Raw genomic sequence first — 11626 nt, forward strand, 5'->3', positions numbered from 1 at the left:
GAAATGGAAATAAGTCTAATATGTGAACTTTTGGTCCTATAGCCATTAAGTGAAAATGCCTATATACAAATTTTATGGTCTTTTAAGTGTGAGACAACAGTCCATTTTAATCTCCTAAGCTATAGACTTTTGTCAGATAATGATTGCTCTTAACCATTAAGCTATGGATTTCTGAATTTGATTCTCTCTAGTATGGTGTATTACTTGCCCAGTGGCCTCTCAAAAAAAGTTACCTAGTTCTCTCTCAAAGTGAAAGTCACAGTGCCAAAGAAACTGGAAAAAAAATGTTGCTTTCCTTAAAACCTTCAGTTAAGCCATTTAACTAAGTGACATTTTCTCCAAATTTTTTTTCCCCCTTAAATTAATCTAACATTAAATTCCTAGGAGTCTATACAGCTATTCATGTGATGATGTATTAGTAGTGTTAAAAGTCTTCAAAAAATTAGACTCTATTATTCTATTTACTGCTGGTAAGGGCAAGCAACAAGGAAGATGACATGAAGTTTCACAATGAAATAGCTTCCGACAGATAAACAACCAATGCGCTTGAATAGTTAATACTTTTATAAAACTCCAACACATTTCTCTATTGTTTTAGAAGCTGAATGGATCCCAGTCCTATTCATTAATCATCATGCCTGTTGAGGATGCGTAAATTCATCAACAGGCTGTAAGAGGCTGTGTTGGACTATGTTTGTGTGGGATATCTGGAAAGCAATGGACACATAGTGAACAATCCAGACACAATGGAACTGATTCATCTGTGAGCCAGAGGCCTCTGCAGGCAGCAGGCCTCAAGGATGTAGCGAAGGTCAACTGTTGCTACAAGTTTGATGAAACAAACACAAAAAGGAGAACAAGGTCGGGTATACGTGACTGAAAGCAGGATTCAAGACAGGGCACAGGCAGAGGGAACCATTCGCGTGATCAAAAGACCTTATCCAATCAATCTATTGCTTTAGGCGCGTGGACAGCACATGCTAACCAATCAACAGATGGCTTGCGCATGAGCAGGAAGTAGAATGTATACTTAAACCAAGCTATTTGGGCAATAAAGTGGCATCTGCTTAATCACATTGATTGTGTGCAGTATCCATGACTTCCACATTGACATGTTTGTCTCGACATTGCTGCTGCACAGTTACCATTTGCTAGCCTCAACATCCTGTTGCTGTGGGGGAATACGCACTGAAGGAGACAAAATGTCCCTGAAGAAACCACCATATCCACCTGAAGCTAGCAGTGCCTACCAAGCTGTGCTTGCCTGCAAGCAAGGTGAAGAAAACCAAATACCACCATGAACACCTGGGCATGCGCCCATGGAGGAACACGGGGCGGCATGTATGATAATATGCTCCGTGGAAATGGGTGGACTCTTCGGAGAAATCGTGGGGACCGGGACAATAAAAGAACTGCGTATTCCTCTCTCTGTAAGGAACTGGAAAGGACTGGAAAGGAACTGAAAGGAACTGAAAGGGATTGAGTAGGGATTGAAAAGCGATTGAAAAGGGATTGAAATCAGTGCTTGGAACTGGGAGTTTGTCATCACCTGTCTGCTGGAACCTGGAACTTGGACCCCCATCACCTGCACCAAGACCGAGCCAACAGGACGTTGCTGGCTTCGTGGTGGTGGTAACTAGTCTTGCTGCATCTCTTCTGTTTTCTTGCTTAGGCCTGCCTCTTTTTCCATTCTTCTTCCTTCTGTCTTGTCACTATTATCAGTTGTTATAGGAAATAAAACTTGTAAGGCTGTACAGCATCTGACCACGTTTGTGTCTTAATCTCGCTCTTGGGATCGTTTAAGAACCCTCCCCGATATTGGATCGGGACACCATTTGACTAGACCCAGCTCTTCCTCTCTACTAGCTCCTTGTCTCAATCCAGTATGTCCTTATCAAACTTTCTGATTATGCCTCTGTTTCCCTCTTCCTCCATTTCATAATCTGTTTCTGCTCTTGATGACCTTAGCTCAGTCACTTCTTGTTTCTTTTCTATACTTTAGTGTAAGTCCTCTCCCCTGCCCCATGCTCTTGGCCCAATATTTTTGCTGAGCCAGTTGTAGTCCACTCTATGTAGTCCAATCTCTTATTTCCATGTCTGATAGCTCTATTATCCCCTTCATTCATCTGTATCTCGTTATGCTCTCTTACTCTCTCCTGCTTTCCAGTTCTTGGTCTTAGCCTTTATTTTTCAGCAGGTTTTGGTACTCTCATATAGATCCTTCATATGAGCCTACTCTCTGTGATAGCACTCTTCCTCATCCTTCACAGATGTCTGTGGTGCTAGTTTTTTGTCTCTGTATTTGAGTTGCTTCTTCTGTGCATGTCTGAGACATACCTGGTGGTTCATTTCTAGTGCTTGACTTAAAACAACTGTGGTGGTTGACCCTGGCTGGATGCCAAGTGCCGACCCAAGCTGCTCTATCACTCCCCCTCCTCAGCTGGACAGGGGAGAGAAAATACAACAAAAGGCTTGTGGGTCAAGATAGGGACAGGGAGATCACTCACCAGCTGCTGTCATGGGCAAAAGAGACTTGACTTGGGGAAATTAATTTAATTTATTACCAATCAAATCAGAGTAGGATAATGAGAAATAAAACCCAAATCTTAAAACACCTTCCCCCCACCCCTTCCTTCTTCCCGGACACAGCTTCACTCCTGATTTTCTCTACCTCCTTCCCTGCCAGCAGTCCAGGGGGACAGGGAATGGGGGTTGGGGTCAGTTCATCACACATTGTCTCTGCCACTCCTTCCTCTTCAGGAGGAGAACTCCTCACACTCTTCCCCTGCTCCAGCGTGGGGTCCCTCCCACGGGAGACAGTCCTCCATGAACTGCTCCAGTGTGGGTCCCTTCCAGGGTATGCAGTCCTTCAGGTACAGACTGCTCCAGCGTGGGTCCCCCACGGGGTAACAAGTCCTGCCAGAAAACCTGTTCCAGCATGGACTCCTCTCTCCATAGGGCCACAGGTCCCGCCAGGAGCCTGGTCCAGCGTGGGCTTCCCACGAGGTCACAGCCTCCTTTGGGCACCCACCTGCTCCAGCATGGGGTCCTCCACGGGCTGCAGGGGAATCTCTGCTCTGGTGTCTGGACCACCTCCTTCACCTCCTTCTTCATTGGCCTTGGGGTCTGCAGAGTTGTTTTGCTCACATATTCTCTCTCCTTTCTCCAGCTGCACTTTCTATTGCACAACAACTGTTTCCCCTTCTTAAATATGTTCTCCCAGAGGCGCTACCACCATCGTTGATGGGCTCTGCCTTGGCCGGCAGCGGGTCCATCTTGGAGACGGCTGGCATTGGCTCTGTTGGACATGGGGGAAGCTTCTAGCACCTTCTCACAGAAGCCACCCCTGTAGCGTCCCTGCTACCAAAACCTTCCACGCAAACCCAATACAACAACTGATCATGAAGTGCTGTTCCTCTCAATTTCAGCTGATGTATAGCCAGTGCAGGCACTTTGTTTGAAACATTAATGGTGAATTTTTGCACTGCCTACCTCTACAAGTGTGAAATAGATTTTTTATTATTATTATTTCCTTTAGAAATAGTAAACATTTAGAGTAAAAAATTTTCAACCCCAGCTGAAAGTTTATCTTATAAAACTGTTAGTATTTTAAGTTTGGCACCGTTGTTAGCACTTAAAACAGGATATTCTAATAAAAGCTGGTGGGAAATCGTATTAAGATGCATGGGCACTTGTCTATTTATATTGTTTTGTTTAGCCTCTTGACTTTAGTGGGATTACAGGGTAGTAACAGGGACTGAGACAACTTTGGGGCTTATGGGTGGGGAGTTCTGAGAGCAATGGCCAATCAGAACATAACAAATGGCATAATCAGTGTTTATAATGATCATATAATGCTTATATAAATTCATGCATTTTGGCTGATAATAACCTTCAGCTAGAGTACATAGATTTGCATTGTGAATAGTTACAGAGAAATCGGCTTATTGGCTGAGACAATTCTATACCCATATAAATCTATACCCAAATAATGCATTTTCTTGTAGACTGCACAACATTAATTTATAATACAGAAGAATTTTAAAAATATGAGTATCTAAAAATAGTACACTTGGCCTACAGCCAGCATTCCTGCTAATATATTTTGACTGAGTACAAATCCTGTTATTGAAGATTAGCTTTTGTCAGAATGAAGACTCAATAGAAATACAGCTGATCCTGCTTATAAGGAACTTTACTGAAGTGAAACATTATAGAAGAATGGAAGGTCTCGGAATAATTACTGAACTGAAAACCAAAGTAGCATGAATGACTAATTTAAGTTTTCTGTACATAGTTGTCCTAGTTTCAGCTGGGATAACTGTCTTCCTAGTAGCCGGTACGGTGCTATGTTTTGAGTTCAGTATGTGAAGAATGTTGATAACACTGATGTTTTCAGTTGTTGCTAAGTAGTGTTTAGACTAATGTCAAGGATTTTTCAGCTTCTCAAGCCCAGCCAGCGAGAAAGCTGGAGGGGCACAAGAAGTTGGCACAGGACACAGCCAGGGCACCTGACCCAAACTGGCCAACAGGGTATTCCATACCATGTGACGTCCCATCTAGTATAGGAACTGGGAAGTGGGGGCGGGGAATCGCCGCTCGGGGGACTAGCGGGGTGCTGGTCGGCGGGTGGTGAGCAATTGCACTGCGCATCATTTGTACATTCCAATCCTTTCATTATTGCTGTTGTCATTTTATTAGTGTTATCATTATCATTATTAGTTTCTCCTTTTCTGTTCTATTAAACTGTTCTTATCTCAACCTGTGGGTTTTGCTTTTTTTTTCCCAATTTCCTCCCCCATCCCACTGGGTGGGGGGGGAGTGAGTGAGCGGCTGCATGGTGCTTAGTTGCTGGCTGGGGTTAAACCACGACAATAGTATAGAAGAGAAGGGGGTTTTTATTTTATTTTTCAGTTGTGTTTACCTGGTGTTATTTCTCCTCTTTGAAGTTCAGCTTCTTATATCTATTTTAGTTCACTTGTACAGAGAACTATGTTTCCAAACATATTGGATTAGCTGATGGACCTGGTGAATGAAGTGCAGATTTGAAGATTTTAGAATTTGTTCCTTTTCATTTACAATATTAGAATCATAGAATCATTTAGGTTGGAAAAGACCTTCAAGATCATTGAGTCCAACCATCAACCATGCCCACTAAACTATGTTTTGAAGTGCCTTGTCTACGTGCTTTTTGAATGCCTCCAAGGATGGCGACTCAACCACTTCCCTGGGCAGCCTGTTCCAATGCCTGACAACCCTTTCAGTAAAGAAATTTTTCCTCATACCCAATCTAAACCTCCCCTGGTGCAACTTGAGGCCATGTCCTCTCATCCTATCTCCAGTCACCTGACAGAAGAGACCAGCATCCACCTCACTACAACCTCTTTTCAGGTAGTAAGCTGAGTAAGGTAGAGAGCTATATGGTCTCCCCTCAGCCTTCTTTTCTCCAGACTAAACAACCCCAGTTCCCTCAGCCGCTCCTTATAAGGTTTGTGCTCCAGGCCCCTCACCAATTTGGTTGCCCTTCTCTGGACATGGTCCAGCACCTCAATGTCTGTCCTGTAGTGAGGGGCCCAAAACCAAACACAGTACTCAAAGTGTGGCCTCACCAGTGCCGAGTACAGGGGAACAATCACCTCCCTGCTCCTACTGGCCACGCCATTTCTGATGCAGACCAGGATGCTGTTGGCCTTCTTGGCCACCTGGGCACACTGTTGGCTCATATTTATCCAGCTGTCATCCAGCACCCCCAGGTCTTTTTCTGCTGGGCAGCTTTCTAGCCACTCTTCCCCAAGCCTGTAGTGCTGCATGGGGTTGTTGTGACCCAAGTGCAGGACCCAGCACTTGGCCTTGTTGAACTTCATAGAGTTGGCCTCAGCCCATCGATCCAGCCTGTTCAGATCCCTCTGTACAGCCTTCCTACCCTCGAGCAGATCAACCCTCCCACCCAACTTGGTTGTCGTCTGCAAACTTGCTGAGGGTGCACTCGATCCCCTCATCCAGATCATTGAAAAAGATATTAAACAGAGCTGGCCCCAAAACTGACTCCTGGGGAACACCACATGTGACCAGCCGCCAACTGGATTTAACTCCATTCTCCACAAATCTTGTAGATTTGAGGTACAGTTATCTCTTTTCTGAAAAGAAAAAAAATACATTAATACTTTAAAAATACCTTGAAACCTTAAAAGTTATAATACTGTAATTCCAATATTAGTAACTATTTTTGTATACCGGAAACACAAACCCAGGATGTTGATGGGGATCCATTTTTATCAGGGTCTAGGGCAGTTGTTATTTGGTCATCCCTTCCTTACAAGATTCTGTATAAACAGAGGAGAACTCATTTCGCTGCAGTACTCTGGTATAGTGTACAGCTCTGTTAATGAATGTTTATTATGCCTTAAGGAAGATTCTGAATGCAGTGAAACAGACCCTTTTAAATCATCAGGCTCCACTGAGATGGATTTTGTTGGCACAGGAATGCTGCCACTGAAGTCCCCTGTTCTCAGTGTGGCTTAAATTTGTAAAGCTGTGCACCTGAGACTCAGCTGTGGGAGGTTATTAGGCCCACGGAGGAATTGAAGAGTGACACTATCCCAGTAAGGATCAAATGAGTAGGGAGGTCAGGAGGAGGAATTCTATTCCTGACTTTTCTTGAAGCGCAGATGTTTTCAGGCAAACCTAGACCAGAGAGTGGTGGTTTCACGCAACCATCATGTAGCAACCTGCTGTTCAAAATCACTTTGACCTGACGAAGAACGATGACACTGTGTTTATTCTTTCATTTTGCATTTTCTTATAATATCTATTTTTAAAAATATCTGCTGTCTTTCATTTGGCCATTTACTTACCCAGAAGGGAAATTTATTTTTCTTCTTACTAACTACTTTGTGTATTCTAAGAGAATTAAGAAACTTTTAACTGCATCAGTGGGAATTATTTTAATGTTCTCCATATTGCATTGTATAACACAATCATTCCAATGCTTTTCTGCCTATTTATTTACTAGCTTTCAGTGAATCCTGTAAGTTATGAGGTGCACCCAAAGTCAGTAAAATAGATATAAAAAAATTAAGTAAGTAAGTCTGTAATTTAGGTTTAGCGATCATGTAATATGGAACCCACTCAGTTCCTGAATTAATACAGTTGGAATCATCTTTCTAGAACAATTTCAAGAAATGCTGAAAGAAACAACATAAAAACTTGTCACTTTTCATTATAAAAAAGGCTTTGGAACATGTAGCTGGTGAAGATAACCCTATAGTAACCAAAATTGTTCAAAAAATGATATGGAAAATTGAATAGCAGTCTGGCTTAAATGGTTGTTCTATGAGTTTATGTTGTCCTTCATATTTCTATATACTCAAATTCCACTGAGAAATTACATTTGAAAATAGAAAAATAATAACAAGTAATAGATTTTTTTTCTTTTTTAATAAGCTTAAGTTGTCATGCCATGTTAAAGTAAACTCTGGAAAGGACAATTGTTTTATCCAACATTATAATGATTTCTGAGCACATTTGCTTCATAAATATATTCTACTATCATACTTTAGCCAATATGAACTAAGTCATATCCTAATGGATACCAGAGGTTTCTTACTTTGCTTGTAATACATATATTATCCCTTCTAGTGTCCGCATCAACATATACAGTACAGATTGAGTGTGCTCCTCATATATCTTGTAAGTATTCTATTTTACAAATTATAGGAAAATAGTGTATGTGTATAAAATGAATGATTTTACTCTTAACCAATAAGGAGTACAGGATCTTAAAAAATAAAATTTAATTGTTCTGTCAGTAACTTATTCTTTGTTTAAAATGATGCTGTATGTGATTAAATTCCAACCTAAAGCAATTTCGATTAGACTAATGAAAACTAATTATGATCATTTCCAACCACATTAGGAATATCAGTTTAGTAATTTGTCTGCTATGCATTTACCATTTGCCTGTACATGGCAACAGAATTTTTTGGTAAGGTGTCATGCTACAAACATAAATGATATTGTGGTAGTGATAAATTATGAGAGAATTACACAAAGTAAATAAACGAATGACCAGATAAAATGCTATTGATATTTAGAAATTCATTGTACATCTTGCCAATGTCCCTGTATTAAATATATCAATATATGCCCCCTATTGTTGTATAGACTTGCCATTAAGTAGTCATGATCATGATATTTGTAACACCAAGGAAATGGACCGTAAAAAAACAAATTAAGATGCTCCTTGCAAGAAAAAACTGAAAAGTTGAAGTTACTACTATATGACCATAACTGATTATCTTCTACTTTCAATTGATCAGTTGTCTGGATGTAACAATCCTGACGTGCTTTAATAGCTTTGATTCCCTCGTACAATAATTTATCTTTTTTATTGAGAATACGTAACAATATTTTTTCTAATGCAAACAGGAATATTATTTTGCATTATAAATTGCTGCTAATTAAATACCAGATAATTTAATTTTAATTCATTTAATTCTAAAAATAGAACATAAAATATTTGAGGGTTTGAAAAATTCTAAACATATTCAAGAATGATAAATTCATCCCCTAGTAGTCAAAACCCTGGCTTATCAAAACACTCAAATGAGATAAGGAAAACTGACAAACCTGTATATGAATATGTACCTCTCACTATTATGGTATTACTGAGTAGTGCTGTTATAGTTATCTGTCTTCCTTGCATTTTAAATTCTTATCACATATTGTTAAAAAAATAGGTAAAAAAATAACCATTTTCCACTAAAACTTTTCTTTCAATGAAATGAAAGTGTTGATCAAATATGATGGAACATGTACATGTCAAACAATTTTACTAATTTCAGAAAAATATTGAGTGTCAGGATATATGTAAAGGAATGTTGGCTTTTTTCCAATGTTTAACTTGATACAAAATACTTGACATTTATTTTGGCTGCATCCTGATCCAATATCGGGGAGGGTTCTTAAACGATCCCAAGAGCGAGATTAAGACACAAACGTGGTCAGATGCCGTACAGCCTTACAAGTTTTATTTCCTATAACAACTGATAATAGTGACAAGACAGAAGGAAGAAGAATGGAAAAAGAGGCAGGCCTAAGCAAGAAAACAGAAGAGATGCAGCAAGACTAGTTACCACCACCACGAAGCCAGCAACGTCCTGTTGGCTCGGTCTTGGTGCAGGTGATGGGGGTCCAAGTTCCAGGTTCCAGCAGACAGGTGATGACAAACTCCCAGTTCCAAGCACTGATTTCAATCCCTTTTCAATCGCTTTTCAATCCCTACTCAATCCCTTTCAGTTCCTTTCAGTTCCTTTCCAGTCCTTTCCAGTTCCTTACCGAGAGAGGAATACGCAGTTCTTTTATTGTCCCGGTCCCCACGATTTCTCCGAAGAGTCCACCCATTTCCACGGAGCTCATTATCATACATGCCACCCCGTGTTCCTCCATGGGCGCATGCCCAGGTGTTCATGGTGGTATTTGGTTTTCTTCACCTTGCTTGCGGGCAAGCACAGCTTGGTAGGCACTGCTAGCTTCAGGTGGATATGGTGGTTTCTTCAGGGACATTTTGTCTCCTTCAGTGCGTACTCCCCCACAGCAACAGGATGTTGAGGCTAGCAAATGGTAACTGTGCAGCAGCAATGTCAAGACAAACATAGTCCAACACAGTCTCTTACACCACCCCGTGGTTCGACATTGCTGTCCTCATGGTGGCGTGAAAGATAAGGGTATAGAAAGAGAAAGAGGGAAAAAAGCGCATACTACAATGATATAATCAAGTTAACAACTTTCTATCAAAATGACTTAACATAACGTGGCAAAAAAAAAACAAACCAAACCCAAAGGTTAAAATAAGATGATTTGGTTTTCCAAGGCTTATTCTATGTTAATATAATATTTCTACATTAAACAGCAACATGAACAAACAACAATACCATACCAATTATCCTAATTATAACATTTCTAAGTTAAACAACAACATCCAATAACTAACCACATCTAGTTAACATCAGCTAACCATTATAAATTTAACTAACTCTACAATATCAAAACATATTACAAATTGATTTTAAGGTTGCGAAGAATCAGTAGAAAAACACGACGGCAGTTTACATGGTTTACAAGGACAAAAAAAGAAGTATTAGAATAACTATTAAGATAACAGTTATCAAAGCAAAGGCTATATAATAAATTGGAATCAACGTGAACACATACTCGTACTCCATCATTTTTTGGCAATGTACCACAAAGTGGTCACAGCCCTAACAGTCCACGCGGTCTGCTGCCCTGGTCTCCTGGTGTTGGGGTCCACATGCGCGGCGGGAAAACCACTCTCCGCGCCCCCTTATCCTAGGGTGCATGCATTGTCTGGGCCTAGAAACTTCTATCCCAGATCCAAACAAAGGTAAATGAACAACAACACTATATAACAATGATTAACAATATTATAACCTAACCTATTTAACCAAAATATATACACTTACAAGACAAACACATACATACCACAAGAGAAAATATAGCAAAAGCTAACAAAGCAACTGCCACAAAATTACTAACCTGAGTTCTAAAACACGTGTCTAAATAATTGATACAGTTGCGCGCTTTGATTGACAAACGACATGAATCTGTTTTACACCATCAGGCAAGGCAATAGATACAAATTGCATGTTAGATACAACATGTTGGATTAATTGAATAAAACAAGGAATAATACGTGACAAAAACATCAAAGCTACAAATGCACATAACAGATAAAACAGAAGCTGTTTTACCCATGATGCTCCAGGTAACCAAGACCATAAATCACCGTTCCAGCCGTCCCATGTTTCAACGGGGACATGGGCTAGTTTCCTAATATCTGTGGTCAGTTGAAGAACTACTTCACCTACATCGTCTATTTCCAAACAACAATTAGAGACATTTAGTTTCCCACATACTCCTCCCTCTTCAGCTAGTAAGTAATCCAAAACCATGCGGTGTTGAAGGATTGCAGTGCGCATCTGTTGAGATTGTTGAGTTAACGTCAACAGATCGCTTGCTATGTGCAATCCTTTTGTCCCCTAAATTATCATATAGTCTTACTCCCAGTCGAGGACCACCCGCCTCTGGAAGAAGGAAAAACAGAGGTCGGATAATCCCTATATAACAAATCCCTGACCAATTTGCTGGTAGTTGTTTGTAGGCAGTATGTCCACAAATCCAATAATGGCCTTTTTTATTTTGGCACCATTAGCAAATGGTCCAGCTGCAGCCTTTGGGAACTGGAAATAAGTTGTGTTCTCATTTCCCAAAGGGCTAAAAAAGGTGCTTGGCTTGCTGTTGTTTGTCTGGCCAGTACAATACCAGGCACCAGTGGTGTTCTTCCACTCACAAATTTGATGATAAATATGGTTTCCAGGTCATCTGATAAAAAAGGTTTCATTTTTGTTTGACCAAAACCCTTTGAACCCTTTGTTGCGTCTGGTTTCATCAAGCCACATCCATATGTAAACACCCCTATCTTCATTAACCAATTTATGTGTGAGTGTCCATTGACACCTGCTTTCTCCGACATTGACCCCTCCCTTCTGGGTGCGATTTAAACAATATCTACCCACAGTAGGAAATTGAACTGGCCATGTTTCACTAT

Source organism: Aquila chrysaetos, chromosome 7 (genome assembly GCF_900496995.4).
Source record: "Aquila chrysaetos chrysaetos chromosome 7, bAquChr1.4, whole genome shotgun sequence".
In the NCBI taxonomy this organism is placed as follows: Eukaryota; Metazoa; Chordata; class Aves; order Accipitriformes; family Accipitridae; genus Aquila; species Aquila chrysaetos.